The sequence below is a fragment of the Giraffa tippelskirchi genome, chromosome 2 (assembly GCF_054371585.1).
Source record: "Giraffa tippelskirchi isolate mGirTip1 chromosome 2, T2T-mGirTip1v1.2.pri, whole genome shotgun sequence".
In the NCBI taxonomy this organism is placed as follows: domain Eukaryota; kingdom Metazoa; phylum Chordata; class Mammalia; order Artiodactyla; family Giraffidae; genus Giraffa; species Giraffa tippelskirchi.
The window spans coordinates 79,538,207-79,557,565 of record NC_137276.1 but is presented as its reverse complement, the minus strand read 5'-3'; the positions used below and the strand labels follow the sequence as shown (position 1 = coordinate 79,557,565).

Sequence of the window (19,359 nt, the reverse complement as noted above, 5' to 3'; positions counted from 1 at the left end):
TCTCCAATTCCCCCAAAGCCATCCCTCATCCATGGTGCTATATTCTCTCAGCTGAGTCATTGAAACAACATCACAGCCTGTCCCTTAACTAATCTCTCCCCTCTGGAATCCATTCTTTACACAACAACTAATGTGAACTTCCCAAAATCACATGGGATCTTCCTGATGGGATCACGCTGTGCATTCATGCAGAACTATTCAGAGTCTTCCATGGCGATCAAGTCCAATGGCTTTAACTTCAATCAGTTCAGTTCAGTTGTTCAGTCATGTCAGACTCTTTGCGACCCCATGGACTGCAGCATGCCAGGCTTCCCTGTCTATCACCAACTCCTGGAGCTTGCTCAAACTCATGTCCATCGAGTTGGTGATGCCATCCAACCATCATATCCTCTGTCGTCCCCTTCTCCTCTTACCTTGCCAGATATGATCCTGGGTGAAGTCTCTGCAGTCCGTCTAAGTCATTCTCCTTTTTCCCTGCTAAGTCAGGAAAAGTCTCCAGCCAGACAGAAAGTCTCTCGGTTTTTCTGGATGAGAGTTAAACTCATACCCATGTGTTCTCGTGAGCTGGCTCATTGCTCTGGCTTACATCTTCCCTGACAACCATTCACTGAAGCTCTGCTCACTGTGGACCAGATGAATTTCCCACACCACCACTCACCACACCACAGTAGTGATAGTTTAATATCTCTTTTCCTTGAGAGGGTGAAATACTGTGAAGGCAGGTCACATGTATGAATGTACCATATGGGAAGTCAGTATGTTAATAACTGTATTTTGTGTTAAATATGCATATGTGTTTGTTTATAGCTTAATTATGAATAATGCACTGAAGATATAAAACATGGATAAAGATGTATCAGTCTCAAAAATATTTATGTTTATTATGTTTATTACTAAATGTTGGAAGAAAGAATGCATTAGTTTGATAAATATTTAGTAAACACCTGAAAGTGTGCTAAATATAAGAGATATAAGGCACAGTCTGTGTCTTCCAAGTTTTAGATAGTCTACTTGGGAATATAGGACTCAGACACAAAGAACTATGGTAATTTAGGCCAATTTAGTGTCGGGGTACTAGGTCTCAGAATCTATTCTTACTGATGAATTACTTAGCTAGGAATTACTTTGAAAGCAATTTTGACTTGTTTTTTCTCTCCATTTGCTCCTCCCCCCATACCCACTTCTCTGAGCAGAGGTGTAAGATTTATTTAATTCCCTTCATTTGGCATCATGACAAGATAAAGTCATCAGTGTAATCACCATAAGAGGACTTTGTTTTATTTTTTATCATCCAGCACATTTTTATTGTCAGAATGGTTACTAATCATTCATTTTTATTTACTCTAGCTGGGGAAGTTTTGCAAAAAACCTTATTACTATTTAGAAAAAAATGCTTTAAATGATGGGTTCTCTCCAAGCTTGTTAACCAGTGAACACACCACAGACTCAAACCTCATGACTTCATTATATTAAGCCTGAGTATTGATAAGATCTGTTTCTCTCCTTGTCAACTGGGGCTTCCTGGCCCCAGGGCCCCCTTATATCCTCAGCATCAGAATGTCAGAGCAACACTGTATATTCCTCAAGTTTAATTGGAATAACCCTTTCAGGTGACTGAGATAGAAAACAAAGATACAGATGATTTGTGTCTATTTCAAACTCTTGGGCTCTTTTTTTTTTTTTTTCTCTTTTGTTTTGCTTTATAGTTTTGTTAAGCTGAATTCAAATATTTTAGTGGTATATTTAAAAATGCATGGAAGAAAAGAGAAATGGGGTAAGGTTAAACATAACATAGACTAAAAAATGCCATGATGATGGAAATGATGATTCTTTGGGAGCTGATGAGAGTAGCTAAAATCTTCTGTTGAGAATAGAGTCAAAGAGGGTTCGGGTTAATTCACATGAGTGTCCAGATGTAGCCTTCCACAAAGTCAAGGATAGCAATGTCTTCTCTCCTCTATTGGGACGTTTTTCTCATGATCTCATTCAGGATGCCAAGATATTTGATATACATCTGTTGGTTACGTGGTCATCGTAGTGACCAGCAGTATGTCAGTTGTAGTCCCTCATACTCTTGAAGCTCATTAAGACCTCAAATTCATATTGACTGAGGTATCTATATTATAAAGTCAAATTAATTTTATGAACTTTTGCACTAGGTACTAGTTTGAGTAATTCAAATAGGCCCATGAGGTACTTCTGCTAGAGGCAGTAGTTCTTCACAAAAGCAACAGCAACAACAAAAAGACTTGCAAAATTATGTTATTGATCATTTGGAGATAGAATTAATACATATAAATCTATTCATAGTTTAGGACCCATGTTTACATATATAAAATATAGTCAAAGTCTAAAGTCTTAGATGCTAGATGGATGATATACTGGAAATTCCATTTGAATAAAGGGTGATTGCCCTTCCTCTCTTGGGATTATACAGACGAGTTATCTGGGGGAAAAAAATTTGGTGCTCAAAACCTTTATGAGTGTCAACTAGCTACTCAGGGGGAAAGGGTGTTTCCGTTTGGTGAGGGTGGAGAGAGATTTGAAGCTGAAGTCAGTAGGGAAAGATTTTGACCAGTTTTGTCTAACATAATCAAGGGAAGTGACTCAGATTAGTAAAGGAAGTAATCATGTGATGCATTCATGAAACAGAACCCCTAACCTGTAATAGTTCAGAGAAGTTTAGGGGAAACCTCACTTCTGTTCATTTTGCCATAAAATTCATACCTCAGCCTTGCCCTGAATAGTATTCAGGAACAAACATAGAGCTGCTTGGATCTAGGACAGCCTGTGTCTAATGATCACAGTTGAAGGTGCTAGAAATGCTTGGCAGGCATATCACTACCATCTTTTTCAGGCTGAATCTTACAAAAGCCAATGAGGCTTTGTATTTCAATAAGTCCTTGTACTTCAAAAGAAGAGAGAAAATATGAACTGTAAATGGCCAATTCAGGATTAACTTGGTTTGTAAACTATGATAACCATCTTGTATTGAATTTTGGGTAGCGTGCAAGAAGAAAAATAATTAGATATTAATGAACGCTTGCTATTTGCTAGGCACTTTGCTCCAATTTTTGCAAAAACAAAAACAAAAAACAGCATTTATTCTGTAATGTCAGTTTTATTTATCTTTCCTACTTTAGCGATGAGAATACTCTGTATAGTCGAATAACCCTGCTGCTGCTAAATCGCTTCAGTCGTGTCCGACTCTGTGCGACCCCATAGACGGCAGCCCACCAGGCTCCACCGTCCCCGGGATTCTCCAGGCAAGAATACTGGAGTGGGTTGCCATTTCCTTCTCCAGTGAATGAAAGGGAAAACTGAAAGTGAAGTCGCTCAGTCATGTCCGACTTATAGCGACCCCATGGACTGTAGCCTACCAGGCTTCTCCGTCCATGGGATTTTCCAGGCAAGAGTACTGGAGTGGGGTGCCATTGCCTTCTCCGAGTAACCCTGCTAGAGCTCGACTAATCAATCATGATGCAAAGCCTGATCTGATCACTTAGCAGTCCATGTACTTTCTACCCCTCATACTGTCTTCTATCTACCCTGTTCTTCCTTAGGAAGCAGACATCCCTAGCACCTCCAAAGTCTGTGAATTAACATGTTAAAGATGTTTAGATTCTTCATGAGATAATATCCAAGGCCAAACCAAGTCAGACCTGACATAAAGTTATATAGGTGTTTTTTGTTACTGTCTCTTAGTGGATTTTAGCTCTGGACTTGAACCAAAACCTAATGTATAACTGTGATCCACGCAGCCATAAGGGTCTTTATGTGACAACTGCAGAGGTGAGCTTGGACTGTGGCCTATTTTTTTGCAGCATGGAAATTTCTCAAAGCAAATGTCGGGGTTTTGGGTACTCATGAATCAAAACACAGACAGAAATAAAGTTTTCGGCCCTTCTTAGAACCAAAACTAAAGGCCAGAATGTAATCCCCTTCTTATTCTTCAACATCTGAAAGAGATTCTTCTTAAATTCACCATTAATTTATTTGTAAAGTATTCAGGTGTTCTTTAAGAAACATTTCAGTTCTTTTCACTATATATACTCAGATGTTATAAAGCAGATATGTCGCACACTTCCCATTTATTTCTGTGTGAAAATTACGAGTTTGACATTCAGGGTAAAAAAATGTGCTATGAAACTCCTTAAATTTTTGAGTAAGCTAAAGTTATTTTCTTGTACTTTATATGAGACACTCTGAATGAACAGCCAGTTCCAGAGTTGGTACTGGAAGTTTGGGGTTCCTGTTTATTGCCTCCTCTTCTTTTTAGATTCTGTCTGGCAGAGATGAATAGGAAGGTTGAAGGTTCAGCTTTATTTAGGATGAGTATTGACATCTCTTGATAGGCAGGTGTTTTGAGTAGAGCTGGATTGAAAAGCACAGCTGGTGGGGAAATCTGGGCTCTTCTCCTAAGCACTCAGGGCTGTCCCTTTCCAGGCTTGTCGAGAAAACTGGGGTACCTCCCTTACCTGAGCCAGCAGAAGGTCGACCCCACATCTGTCTACCTCATACATTCAGAGCAGCGTCAGCAGGGTGACTCTCTGGGCCACCCTCAGGAAAATGTTGAAGAGAGCACCCAGTTGGGTCCTGCCTTTTCCTGCAGATTGGGGATGGTCCCACAGGGACAGTGACTGGCAGCCCTTCCTCACCTGGGGAGTGAGCTCAGCTATCCATCATGTAAGTGAAAACTCCCATAGAGGCCAGTCTCTTACCAATCAGTTTACTGCAGCCCTCTCCTTTTGTTGAGAAAATATGATGGAAAGAGGAATATAAAGTTGAAAGAAGGTCTCCTCCTCCCAACCCCACTCCCACCCCCAAACACACACACTGGAAAAGACTTTGCTTCTTTTTTTTTTTTTTTTTTAAACCAACAGACATTTATTTTCTCACAGATCTGGAAGCTAAAAATTTAGGTTCAAGCTGACAGCAGTGTTGGTTTCTTCTGAAGCCTCTCTCCTTGGCTTGCAGATGGCCATCTTCTCCCTGTGTCTCCACATGTTTTTTTCTTCTGTGTATACTGGTGTCTTTCTGTATGCCCAAATTTCCTCTTTTTTTTTTTTTTTTAATAAATTTATTTATTTTAGTTGGGGGCTAATTACTTTACAATATTGTAATAGTTTTTGCCATACATTGACATGAATCAGCCATGGATTTACATGAGTTCCCCTTCCTGGACCCCCCACCCACCTCCCTCCCCATCCCATCCCTCTGGGTCATCCCATTGCCCTGGCCCTGAGCCCTTGTCTCATGCATCGAACATGGAATGGTGTTCTGTTTCACATATGATAATATACGTGTTTCAATGCTATTCTCCCAGAACGTCCCACCCTCACCTTCTCCCTCAGAGTCCATAGATTCCTGCATTTATAGGCAGAGTAGGGATCTGGAGAGCCAGAGGGTCACCCATGCAAGATGCAGGGGAATTTTAAGCCGGCTGTGCAGTTAAAGATAGTGAGATTGGGAAAATTGTTTAAATTACCTACAGACACTTACTAGTCTCTGTTTTGTTTTTCTGTTTATCTGTCTGTCTCTCTGCCCTGCTCTTTCTCTTTTCTCCATTTCCCTTACCACTAAACAGCAACAAAATAATTTTTCTAGGGCTTAATTCAGCAATTATAGTCAAGGTTACAAAAACATGTTTTGGCAAAGAAAAACATCTTCTCAGATTCATATATAAAGAAATTTTCTCCCGTGCCAAGCAACAAAAGAAGCTCCAAAATTTCTTTAATTCTATAGATCTGATACAACCGATATAGTTTTCTCACTCATGCTAATTTTATTTTTATTAGACCAGTAAACAGGCTAATGCATTCTGATTTTCTTTTTTCTTTAAGTGCAAAGGTTTCTGAAATTTGGATTTTTAATATCCTATTAGACCCATAGATGAGCTTCACATCTTTGCTGTCTCAATTCAAATCATGTAGCATATTTTTAGTTCTATGTGAATCCTGCATAAAAACTTTTGAATACATTATGCCATTTCTAATTTTAAGCAAACTTGATTTAAGCATGTATGCAGATTGGTTCATTTGCTACTTAGAATACCACCCCTGCCACTTGCAGGGACTAGATGAGCCTGGGAACAATATTTATGAAACCATAGTTTAGAATATTGATCAACCTTTGTACTATCCAGTTGAAGATGAAGTGATGTATCTGCAAGTCCCTGTCTACCGTATGGAGGCACTATTATTCTCTAGAATTTATGAACCTCCATTAGGTAGCACATTGTATAGCATCTGGGAGAAATTCAACAAAAAATTGTTGCCTGAATAAATGCTCCTTTATTCAGTGTGTGGCCACAATCAAGCCCCCACAAGAAATGTTCAGTTGTCCTTTGCATTTTACATCTTTAGATGTAACAATGTTGCAGCGATTGAGTGCATAATTATCCTATGAATGAAAGACTAGTTTGAAAATCTAAAGCAAAATTAAAAAACAGAGCATTGAGAGAGTTTGAAAAAAGAAAACACATATATTATATATATATACACATAATTTTTTTTGACTGTCATGTGCTCTAATGTCCTGCTGTATAACAGAGGAACTCATGACTTCCAACAGGTCTGGGTGAACAAGCTTGAAAAAATCCTGCTCATAATGTCATTTTACAATAACTTGCAGTCATTAGATTTGCAGAGCAGTGGAAGGATTATGTGCACTTGCATATAATGCTTCAAAAATGCCCAGAGCACTTTGTGAAGAAGGAATTTGGTTTTCTAAATCCAGCTTAGGCCTCCAGTTGCTACAAGAAAGCAGAAGTTCTATCTTTAGTGAGTTACTGAAACATCATTATAAATGAGAACTGAAAAATGGATTAGCTTATGAATAGTCAATGTACTGATTACAATGAGAAACCAAATTTAAAATCTACTAAGTCACTCAACTGAGTGAAAATAGGCTCCTACATGTGTAGACATCTCTTTGCCAAAGATAATTCAAGGTACGAATGTAAAGCACTGTTCGTGAAAAAAAATCATGCATCAGTACATGAAAATTGCCTAAAACTATATATTTCCAACTTTGCATCTAAAGTATTGTACTATATAAGTCTCCATTAAATGTATGACTTCAGATACAAGACCATTTACTTACAAATGCCATAAAATGCCTTACTGATAAAGTAGTGGGACCTTTTATTTTTATATGGAAACCCACATTTTAAGTGTCACTACTTAAAAAAAAAAATCTCTCATTTTAGATTTCTCTCTGAGACATATTGTAATGTTTGTCTGTAAATGGTCTTGGACTAAAATTATGGATGTGATGGATCCACAACACCCATGGTCATCTTCACAGTTCACCGGGTCTGTCTGATTCTCTTACTGTCCCGGAGGAGGGCAAGATATGGTGGCCTTGCCCCTGTGTATTTCTGTCCCTACCTGGAATATAATAGATGCTGAAGGTTTGTTGATGAGATGACTGAATCCCTTTTCCTAGTACTTTTACCTTCAGTTCATTCAGTGAGTTATTAAGTTAACTATTAAAAATCTGTTAAATGCCCATCATATATCTTGGGATTTAAGGACCGATATGTTTCTTATCCTCAGAGACGTTACAGTCTAGCCTGAAAAAGAGGTCGAATAAGAGAAGAAAGGCAATACATCTTGCCAGTATTATGATCTACATATAAAAGAAGATGCATGTGATACACAAAGAAAAGTTGGCCAGTTTGTCTTGAGGTTGGGATAAAAGTTTACTTAAAGAACTATGTTTTAACCCTTTTTTAATAAGATGAAACTTTATAATTCAAAAATAGTTATTGATAATTAAAAAATCTACAAACCAGAATATTTCCCTGTATCTAGTCTAGCTTCTCTGTTCTTCTCATTAGGAAATTCTTTATGTCTTACCCAATTCTTCATTATGCAATTTTAAAGTGAAGTTCCTTAGTTTCTCCAGGGAGGATAGAAAATAACGGATTGGTATCCCTTTTTTTAGCAGTCTGAATTTTTGGCAGTCTGAATTGCTGGATCAAAACCAAAATGATTAAATATAACTGAAATAAACATAAAATCCTATATTTAAATTTAAAATGTTATCATACATATAAAAGATAAGAGAAGCACAGTTTTACATGGGAAAAAAAAGTCTAGTATTTTAGTTGGCTACAAATTTAAATATAAGTCCATTGCAGGATGTAGCTGCTAAAACCTGGCTCACCTTCTTGCTCACAGTTGGTATTCATGGAAACTGTCTTCAGTCAGAATTATGCTCACTATGCTGGGTACTGGGCAGAACATCTGAAAAATAATCAGTTTGGTTTTGTGTGTCACATTGAAAACTATGGAAAACGTAAAAGGTGCTTCTGAGGACCATCCACATATGCATCTCTAGAGGAGCCCTGGCCTCCATCCTGGTCTTCAGCTCCAACCACCTGCTGAGTGGCTCTTTCACCTAGTTAGTAACAATTCAGAGTTTTTATAATAGATCAGTTCCTCAATACAAATGACCCACAATCAGTTCTCTAACACTGAATTGCTCTTCTTCCCTTCCACAAACCTTCTCTCTGCAATGCATGCTTCCCTTCCCAGCATCCCTCCTCTACATCCACCTACATGGAAAACTTTGGGTTTCTTTTTTTTTTTAAGTTGTCGCATACGGACTCTTAGTTGCCACATGTGGGATCTAGTTCCCTGACCAGGGATTGAATCTGGGTTCCCCACATTGACAACATGGAGTCTTAGCCACTGGACCACCAGGGAAGTCCCTGGGTTTCTTTTTTTTTAAACTTCTCCAATTTCTTTGCCTCTGCTTCTCTGATGTTGACCTGGCTAATGAACTTCATTGTCCTTCCTTTAGCTTTAATCCTCCTGTTCTTTTGTTTCTTGTATTCAGTTCACAGCTAAGGTGAAAGAATATGGTCATACTGTCTTAAAAATGCTAAAACAAGTTCTTAAGCTTACTACTGAGAAAGGATTTATTTTTTTTCATTTTAAAATAAAAGTGATGGCAAAATTCACCCTACATAGGGTCTTTATTTTATAAAAATTACAAGAAGCAAGAAGATGACTCTGAATTAATATTCTGAACTAGAATTCTATTACCACTTATGTAAATGTATTGAACATCAACTGAAAGTTGAGAATACTTTGACTCCCTGTCAAACATGTTATTAGAGTCATGTGTCTGAGAATGTAGCAAAGTAATATGGTTTGAAGCATATCTAAGCAGAACTGCCAACAAATTTTATGTCCTGAAAAATAAGATATAACATAAAATAAAACATAAAAATGAAAAATAACATAAAAATATGTCCTGTCTATTTTTATAAGGATGATGGGTGCCATTTCCACCCCCTGATTCTCCTAGGGTGGAAAAATGCAGTGAGTGAAATGGGAGACAACTTGGGCCTGGGAGGTCAGAGTTCAAAGGTCTTAACTGGCAACCCCCAGATCCCTTCTCCAGAGTTCTCAGCTGGCAGAACAAATGGTCCCAAGATTGCAGAGTGCCCGTCTTTTATTTTCTCTCCTACAAAGAAGCTGGCTTTCCGTAAGTGGAGCTTATTCACTTGAATTAGGGCTTCTCACCATGTTTTCATTAAAAATAAATGAAGTCCCTGATATATGACACCAATGCATTCCTTAGTAGCCTAGATGTTATAATGACAGAGCTGTATTGAAAAATGAATTTGAGTCTTAGAAAGCTTCATTGTAGTAAAGAGGTTTTGCCTTTTCACCCTTGACATACAGCTAATCTAGAAACTTATGTCCTTATAATTATTTGAGCATGAAGTGATCTGCCATGATTGACCTTAAAACTAAAATTTTATTCTGCATCCGTAGTAGTCATACCACACTTTTTCCTCTACAGAAATTATCAGGTGTTTTGTTCTTGCCTTTTGTGTGTGTGTTTGTTTATTTTTCAATCTTCATTCTAGTGCCTGAAGGATCTGATTTCTCCTTTAGTTTCCAAAATTTGCTTGGGTGTCAGACCAAAATAACAATTAGATTCACTTGATTTATTTCTTATTTTAGAATGTTCCTTTAAAAAAAAAAAAAAAGCTCAAATATTTCATTTGGCTGAGATCAATTATGTGATCTGTTTACTAGGCTTTTATAATTCAATATTGAGTTCATGCCATCTAGAAAAACTATATTAACTTATATTTAAAATTATAATAACTACATTAATTTCAGCAGCTGCCCCTAAACTTTTTCCTTCTCCATTTCCAAGAAAAAAATGGCTAGGGATTTTTTTTTTTAATTTTCTGTTATTTATACTGATTTCCCTAAAAGTATGTATTTATGAGCCAGCTCATAATCAGAAGAGCAATTTCAAATTGTTTGCCTATTTGTAACCTCGGCTTAGAGAAAACAAACTTTTCTTTATCAGGCTCAGAATTTCTCTGGAAGCACAACTTGAAGTAATTTTATTTAAAAGATGAATAATACCCCGAGTAGTTCTAGACTATGACAAGTCCAGTAAGGAAGTGTTTCTCAACTAGAGGATACAGAGTCAAACCCTCCGTGAACCACAAGTGCAGAAAACATCCACTGAAAGAGACCTTCGTTCAGGCCTAAGGAGAACAGAAGTCATTAATACTAACTGACATATTACCACAGTTGATCAGTTGGTTATAAAAGCAACAAACTTATTCAAAAGCAATCCCCAGCACCTGTAATCCTTACTCAAATGCAATTGCTAGTAAGTTGTAAATAAATCTTCAGAATTATAATTAAGCCCTGATGTTCAAATCCTCTGATAAGCAAGTTTGTCATTCACTGCTTTATATAACCACTTTAACTGGGCTGTTAGGTATTTTTCCATATCATGGGCATCTTTTTTCCCCTTTGAAACTGTATTAATGATTACCATTGGGCTTGGAATATATCAGGAGGTATTGTAAAACATGTAAGTAGATTAACGTTTTTCTCCCTTTTGATGTCTAAATCATTTTGCTAGGTATAAAATGAGCTTCCCTGGTGGCTCAGCTGGTAAAGAATCCGCCTGCAATGTGGGAGACCTAAGTTCAACCCCTGAGTTGGGAAGATCCCCTGGAGAAGGGAAGGACTACCCACTCCAGTATTCTGGCCTGGAGAATTCCATGGACTATACAGTCCATGAGTCGGACACGCAAAGAGTGTCCGAGTCTGAGTTGGACACAACTGAGCAACTTTCACTTTCAGGCTTAAAGTATTTCTGTATTTGGTGTTCTGACACCACTTAATGTTATTAGTTTTAACATTTGGAAATCAGAAGTAAGTAAAGTACTTTTCAAATGACTCATTTGATTTACAGGCAAAGGACTAAAACTGCATTTCTGAAATGAAACAAATTTGATAAGCCCAGTTGTACTACAGTGAGTTTGTTGACTTTTGTTTTAGGAGACTAAAAGTGGCAGTAACAAAACATTTCCCCAAATGGTTCGCTTTCTATATGTGGGTATGGGATCGTGAGATGCTCTGGCAGAGAATATATTTTGCAAGATGTTTGTGTTTATAACAAACACTGTTTGTATCTGTACAGGAATATCGTTATTGTGAATATAGCAGTCATACTGTTATATCTATAGATTACTGTCTAAAAGCTGTGGATTTATTGTTCTGGAATCCACTTGACATTGATGGAAAGGCTCAGACAAGTTCAAAGTCTGTTTAAGACTTTCTTCACTGTTTCAGACTTTGATAGTATTTTGAGAAAGTATAATTTCAGATACATTTGTGGCATTTCTCAGTTTGATCAAAGTTTCACTCTATCATTTTGGATAGGTAGAATTCCAATAGACTATAGAAAACTGCCAGAATGCATGATTAAAGTATTTTAAAGAAAGAAAGTACTATTATTTGTTTAACTGAAGAAAGTCTTATGTCTTCAGAAGTATTTTTCATAAATTAAGGTATTGACATACGCAAGTTGACCTCTACTGTAATCATTTATATATATTTTATTTTTATGAAGCAAAAAATCATTGAATTTAAGTATTTGAAACTCATGTATTTCTAAGACATTTCTTATATTAAAGCATTTTTCTAAACTTTTCTTTCAGTTACCCAGTTCTTCAAGATTGTGAACATTTTAAGTAATCACTGAAACTATGTTTTATATTTATTCATTTGGGTGGAAGAGATTAGAATTTTCCTTAGACAAACAAATCTAAATTTACTTTAACTCTTTTGCTATAAAATGGCAAAACTAGCTCCATTGCTTGTTGAAAATTGAATTGTCTACCAGGGGAAATCTGTTCGATATAAACATCATTGTCAAAATTCAGTCCTGTTTTTCTACTTTACTTCCTTAATTTTAGAGTTGATTTTTAGAATACTGCAGGTTTTTTCAGAGAACCCCATAGTTTTGGACACTCATACACCAGTCTTTCTTACTGCATGTTTTATATGTGTTATAGTTAAGAGACAGAACCTTGCCTAGTCTCTTTGTACTAGGAGTTGGTGTTTGTTCATGCTTCTTAGTTTTAATTAGAGAAAAAAGTTTAAGTACATTTCACCTGGATGGATGTATAAAATTCAAAATCTTAAAAATTTGATGTGCAACATTTATTTCCTCTCTCAACTTTCACTAGACCATTTGAGGTTTCTAGAAATAAAGCAATGCTGAGATAACCCCTCTAAGAATGCCTTCTTTAAATCTAGTAATTTTCCATCTCTGACTCTTTAAAAGAAAAGCATTTGCAGCTCCTGGGACATTTCAGCTGTTGACACTTTAGGAACCTCCAACTCTGTGTAGGTGTTTTGAAGTAAATTTGAAACATGGAGGTGGAAGAAAAGCCATATGTCCCTGAAAGTTTTATTTTATTTTATTTTTTTTAAATGAAAGACTGCTGCAAGTACAAAAGGAGAGTCAACAAGCAACTCGTTCATAAGGAAAGTCCTGATAAGAGAACCAAAGTAGAGTCTCTAGTGTTTAGCAATTCTTAGCAAAATAACAAGCCATTGTTTTATTCCTTGGAGAATATGACAACTTTAAAAAAAGAAACAGTTGCATAACTGTACAGTTTCTTTTTGATGGATAACAAATTTTTATCAGCAATAAGTGTACTACCTCATAATACTAAATTTTAATTCATAAAGGAATTGATTAATTTTAAATCAGAGGATGGACTCCAGCCCTAGTCATCACACTTTTTGAGAAGAAGGCTTTCCTGCACCAATGCATCTGTGTCACAGTGTCCCAGAGTGTGCAACATTTTCCAAGGAGGCAGATGTACTCTCTGTTGATGATTTTAAAATAGGTTTGTATTTAATGGACAGGAATGCACTGTTTTTTTTTGAGTATCTGTATATAAATACAGATATTTTATATATTTGTTAATGTCACACACTGCTGCTACTGCTACTGCTAAGTCGCTTCAGTCGTGTCCGACTCTGTGCGACCCCACAGACGGCAGCCCACCAGGCTCTGCCATCCCTGGGATTCTCCAGGCAAGAACACTGGAGTGGGTTGCCATTTCCTTCTCCAGTGCATGAAAGGGAAAAGTGAAAGTGAAGTTGCTCAGTCGTGTCCGGCTCTTAGCGACCCCATGGACTGTAGCCTACCAGGCTCCTCCGTCCATGGGATTTTCCAAGCAAGAGTACTGGAGTGGGGTGCCATTGCCTTCTCCGAATGTCACACAAGTGACCACAATATTTTTAGCAGGATTCAGGGAATACAAAGCAAAAGAAGCCTCATTTTTCTGTGTGTTTCTGTGGGAGGGAAGGAAGGAGAATCTGAGAACCAAAACATTTTCACAAAGAAAATAAATATATTTTTTTATTTTTTTCCAAATAGCTGAGTTTAAACTGAAGAATCAAAATAAAAAGTAAAATAAAAACATCTAAGTAAAATTAAACTAAAAGATTTATGGATGAGTATTCAATTATAATTCAACTTCAGCTTATAATTGGGTAATATTCCACTTTTTACATCATCCTACCATTTATTATCATCATTGCAATGCATTTTTTGACATTTCTTATGAGCAGGGCCCTAGGGATACAAGAAGGTGTATGTTCTCTGTCCTTTAGTGATTTAAATCTGTTTTTACTTTTTGTGTTAGAGAAAAATAATTGCACATTTACTTTTGTTTCAATGGGTTTATCAAGAGGGAAATTTATTTCTGAAAGCTAAAATGATATATAATAGTACAATTACCAGTAGCTAACCTGTAGCTAGATCTTCCCTGGTGGCTCAGACGGTAAAGCGTCTGTCTGCAATGCTGGAGACCCGGGTTCGATCCCTGGGTCAGGAAGATCCCCTGGAGAAGGAAATGGCAACCCACTCCAGTACTCTTGCCTGGAAAATCCTATGGACAGAGGAGCCTGGTAGGCTACAGTCCATGGGGTCGCAAAGAGTCGGACACGACTGAGCTACTTTACTTTTTAACCTGTAGCTAACCTGTAACCAGTAGCTAACCTGAGAAATCTTTTCCAAAATGTAAAGTGAAACCACAGTAAAAATGGTAGGGTTAGAATTTTCTGGTCTAGTGGGCTTTTGTTGTTGTTTTTAATGAAATGACTGCAAGTTAGGTTTCTCATCATGAATTGTTTCTAATGATACCTTTTGATTTTTTTAATCTCATATTAATATTAGGCCAAATGATTAGAATATTAACTTGTGTTTATTCTCCCAGCTGTCCTTGACCCCACTTCAAGCATATAGCTATACTTTAGTATTTTCTTACCTCTGCTTAGGTTTTTGTCATTTTTCTGTCAGGAGAATTTCTCATTTTCTGTGAAAAGCCTAAACTTATTGACAGAGTTGTTTGCCATGGTGTATCTTGTGAGTGCAATAAGAAGAGAAAAAAATGATTTGCTAGAGCTTTCCTTTCCTCTAAAAATACAACTCTGACAATTGATGTCTCTGAGAATAGGAGCGCCTTGTCTAATTCAGTGGGGAACATGGCAATTCTTGAGGACATTCTAGCAAGAATCTGGACTTAGACACCTAGTTCTTAATTGCATAGTTAATTCCTGTGTATCACCATCACACAGAACCAGAGATTTGAAGGCAAAACCCGAAGTGGACAGCAGACAAGTGATGACTAGGGTAGGTGAGGGGCTCCCTTGCACCAGGACCTGGGAAAGGCCTCAGTCATTATTGAGATTGTTATTGTTATGTTGTTATTGTTTAGATTTCCCTGCCCAGCAGAGCAGAACAGAGCCTTCAAGTTGGATCTTTGTTGATTCAGAGAAAATAAGAAGCGTGTTATTTCTTGGCTCCCTTGCATCTTGAATGTGCCCTGAGACACATTACTTTTATTTATTTATTTTTTTGAAGGTCACTAGAAGATGCTTATTGACTTTATTTATTTATTTTTTTTAATAAATTAATTTATTTTAGTTGGGGGCTAATTACTTTACAATATTGTAGTGGTTTTTGCCATACATTGACATGAATCAGCCATGGGTTTACATGTGTTCCCCATCCTGAACCCCCCTCCCACCTCCCTCCCCATCCCATTACTTTTATATTCCTGTGAAATTGGTGTAATGAAAAGGACACTGGACAAGGGCTCAGGAGACTCTGAATCTAAGCCTGGGATTGCAACCTCATCTTTGTTAGAACCTGGGCCATCAACACCTTTGTAAATATATTTAGACTGAAGTGATGTTAAGTGGAGTTTTCTGTATCCATGCCCCCAAATTTAAAGGTAGGGTCACTTGATTAAAGGTTCCTGATTAAGGATAAGACATGAATATGGTTCAAGGAAGGAGTCACAGATGACTCAGAGCAGGGTCGGTGCCCCCTGACTTGTTTGGGGAAGCAGTGCCAAAGGTTTCAGTTTTTACACTTTAATTGGCTCTCAGGTTTTGAGTGGATGCCAAATGCTCGGAACTAATTTTTCTCCTTTACACATCAAAGTGCTCCTAGCCTATCCCCAGGTCTTTTCTCTTTTTTTTTCTTCCCTACCCCAAAATTCAGAGTGGTTTTCCAAATTTGAGAAAAGGGGCTGTGAAATCAGAATAGATGAGCTTGTGGAATGATCATGTTCTCCCCATTCCCCAACCCAAATGCATGCTGCCACCAGCATCTGAAGAGAAGCCCCCAAACACAACCAAGAATCCCCACGCCACCACCTTCATTTCCATGCACCCCTCACTCATGTTGTGGCTCTTGCCTCATCCTGTCTCAGCTGCTCCTTCCTCTTGTGACATATCTATGGGGGATCTTATTTCTCCTCTGTGTTTTCAACCCCTCTCTCTCTTTTAGCTCCTTTCCATAGCCTGGGCTCAACTTTCTTTTCTTTTGAGATGATATCCTTCCTTTCATTCTGCCTTCCATGTAGACATTACTCTACACCTTCCCATTACCAGCAGACTTCTTCAGAATTGATAGGGACTGGGCTTTATTTTCCATTTTCAGCTCCACTAATGTTCATGAAGATGCTCCCTTCCTCACCCAATAAAGCTGCTTTTTCTTAAATGAACAAAGACCATCTCATCACCAGACCCACTGGACACTCCATTTCTCCAACCTTCTCCCATTCCAGCTGTCAGTTTCGGTGACTCTCTGTACAACTCTCTCCTCCCAAAGTTTCTCCTACTTCTCATCCTTTGTCAGTCTCCTTTGCAGGCTCTGGGTGACTTTTCTTCCTCTGTTGGATCCTTAAACATTATATAATATTCCACAGGGTTACTCACTGACCCTCCATTTTTCTTTCCTGACATCATACCCAAGGGCTTTTTGTCCTTTCCCATGTCTTTAACTTCTACTCATTTGCTGATTATGCCCAAAGTTGATTTCTATATCTCCTATTGAGGTAGTGCAAGACCCATACCCAGTAACATTCAGTGTGTGATCATTTCGGCACTTCTCAGACATAGCATACACACATAAGGTCTAATTTTCCCTTAAACCTACATGTTCATGTCTATTTAACCTTCTGGTTATAAGCCATGCCACTCACGACCAAAACCAGTAACATTTCAAAGCCATCTGTGAATGTTCCTCTTTCCCCCACTTCACATCCAATTTAAAGCTAAGTCATATTTAGTTTAACTCTCAAATTATCTCTGGTATCTTCCTCTTCTTCTTCCTCTCCATCCTCACTGCCTCTGTGATGATCTCAGTAACCATTTTTGATGGCTCATCTCCCTTGGCCACTCCCCCATGCCAATACAGTCTCTGCCTGTCCTCCTAAATTGAGGGATTGAGCCCTGGGAGGCTGACTTCTATGTGGGCTCTTCTTCTATTTTTAATACTTATCTATCTGTTTGGCTGCATTGGATCTTGGTTGAAGCATGTGGGATCTAGTTCCCTGACCAGGGATCAAATCCCAGCTGTCTGCATTGGAAGCTCAGAGTCTTAGCCACTGGACCACCAGGGAAGTCCCTGGCCTCTTTCTCTTGAGCTGCACCCATGAGAGGCAGGGAGGATGATGAGAGTGAGGAGAGAGGTTGGGTTCCTGGGTTCTGATTTGTTTGCCTTTTTCTAGGGACACAACTTCTCCTGGGGGCCCTCCTTCCATCCCGTTTTCTCCAGGCTCTGACATGGTTGCCTTCTGCCCCTTTCTACTTTGTGATGGTAACAGATTTTCATTGTTGCTGATCTCTCTGATGGTTCCCCCTTTTTTGTGGTTCTTTATATCTACTCACACACCTCTGTAAATAGCCCCTTCAGTAAAGTGTCTTCTGTTAAACCCTTCGAGTGTGCCAGTCTGTTTCCTGCCAGGACTCAGACAGATGCAGCTTTTAACTAGTCTCTGTCTTTAGCTCTACATTCCTTCAGTCCCTCCTCCACCCTCTTATTGCAGAACAAACTTTTTAAATATAAAACTGAAGTCACCTACCTGCTTAAAACCCTACAAGGACTTCCTCTGCTCCAAGAATGAGAATGAAGCCGTCTACGGCAAAAAGTGTCCTCTGTGATCTGCAGCCCCTCCAGTCTTCTCCCACACCAACTGCCCCTTCTCAGGGTGGAACTAGTGAAGGCTAAGTGTTTCTGACCCAGCTGAGTAGGGAAAGCCCTGAGCTTTGGAGAGACTGACTCTGGCCATGCTCTGTGTGACCTGCTGGTCCTCCTCTTCCAGTGCTCCCACCAGGTGAACCAATAGGTCTTTTTTTTTTTTTTCCAGATTATGCCACCTAGGTTAATATCCAAGAAAAGGAATGAAAATGAGAAAGATTGCTTTTCCACACCCCCCACCCCCCCACCGCCAGTGGATGACTTTTTTCCCCCTTGGAAGATATTAAATTAGAAATAAGGCATATTTTATTTTTCACAAAAACAAGAAGGATGAAATGAGGGTTACACATGGAAGCTCGAGAGAGAGATATTTTGTCCTCTATGCAATAACCTCTGAATAGATCAAAGAAACATTTTTTCTCTATCTCTGTTCCTCTCTTCTTTCTTTCTGCTTTTGTTTTCACTCATTTTGTCTTTCTCTCTTTTTATTCTTCATGTTTCACTTAGTATCAATATGTGGGCATGACATGTTTTCCTACATTATATGAAATATATTTAGATTTTTAAACTCATTGATTTAATTTATGTGGGATGGGAAAGGGGGAGAAGAGTAATTTTAAAGCCCATTGATAGGAGGCTGGAGTTATCATTCTCGTTTGAAATATTCCTTTGAGAATCCAATGGAGAGGATTATGTAATTTCTTAAGTGGCTCTTCATATTTCAGGAAAGGTATTAATTTTCCTAAGGGAGTGAATCTCATGCTGGATCATTCCTTTCAGCAACTCCTGCCTGCCTTCCCCCACCACTGTTCTCCACTCTCAAATCTTGTTTTTTCCCCAGTTAATTTGCTGAGGTCTGGCTGTTGGGTGATTGATGGGAGATTTTAGAGAGGCAGGGACTCTGAGTTGTGGTGATACAAGTAATGACAATGTTGGGTTGTTTCCTGATCCATAAAACAAGCAAATAATTTCTATGACCTGATTGATCCCTTGGCATAGAAGTGATTTTTAAAGTGTGTTTTCTTAAAGGAAATGTCAGTATCCATGAAAATCTGGCAGAGAGTATTGAATAATAAAGTGGAAATAAATGGGAAGATTTAAAGCCAGAAAAAGGGCATGTGTTTAAGAGAAAGCCCTGGGTTGGTTAAAGCTTTGTAGTTCCTCAACCAGTTGAGGGGCACAGGTAAACCTGTGCTCATGAAACCAAGACTGTGTGACATTGGACTAATGACTTAAATTCACTGAACCTCAGTCTTACTTCTGAAACAAGGGGACATAGTCTACCACATGCACTTATTGTGATGAGTCAATAAAAGAGATAACCTGGAAAAATGTCTAATAGAGTACAAAGCCTGAATGCTAACTAAATGGATAAATGATGGCTCTTGCTTTGTTCCGATGGCTGTTCTTATCATTTTTCTTTGGACATTTTCGGGCTTCTCAATGTTGTCTGTATCTATGCTTTTTATGTCAATTTGGTCTCAATCCTTTTATGCCAAATAGTGCATT

At 38.2% G+C, this 19,359-nt stretch overlaps 1 protein-coding gene across 10 annotated transcripts in view; it reads left to right on the top strand.

Moving 5' to 3' along the window:
- The window catches only part of CHRM3 (cholinergic receptor muscarinic 3), a 487,827-nt gene that overhangs the window by 130,224 nt on the left and 338,244 nt on the right, over nt 1-19,359 (top strand). For 5 of the 10 annotated variants that reach the window (XM_081569294.1, XM_081569299.1, XM_081569290.1 and 2 more), the window contains exon 1: nt 9,416-9,501. The exons of the other annotated variants lie outside the window; for them this stretch is intronic. The gene's annotated coding sequence lies outside the window, so the exon portion shown is untranslated. Of the gene's footprint in view, nt 1-9,415; nt 9,502-19,359 lie in introns of those variants that run through there. 10 annotated transcript variants of the gene reach the window in all.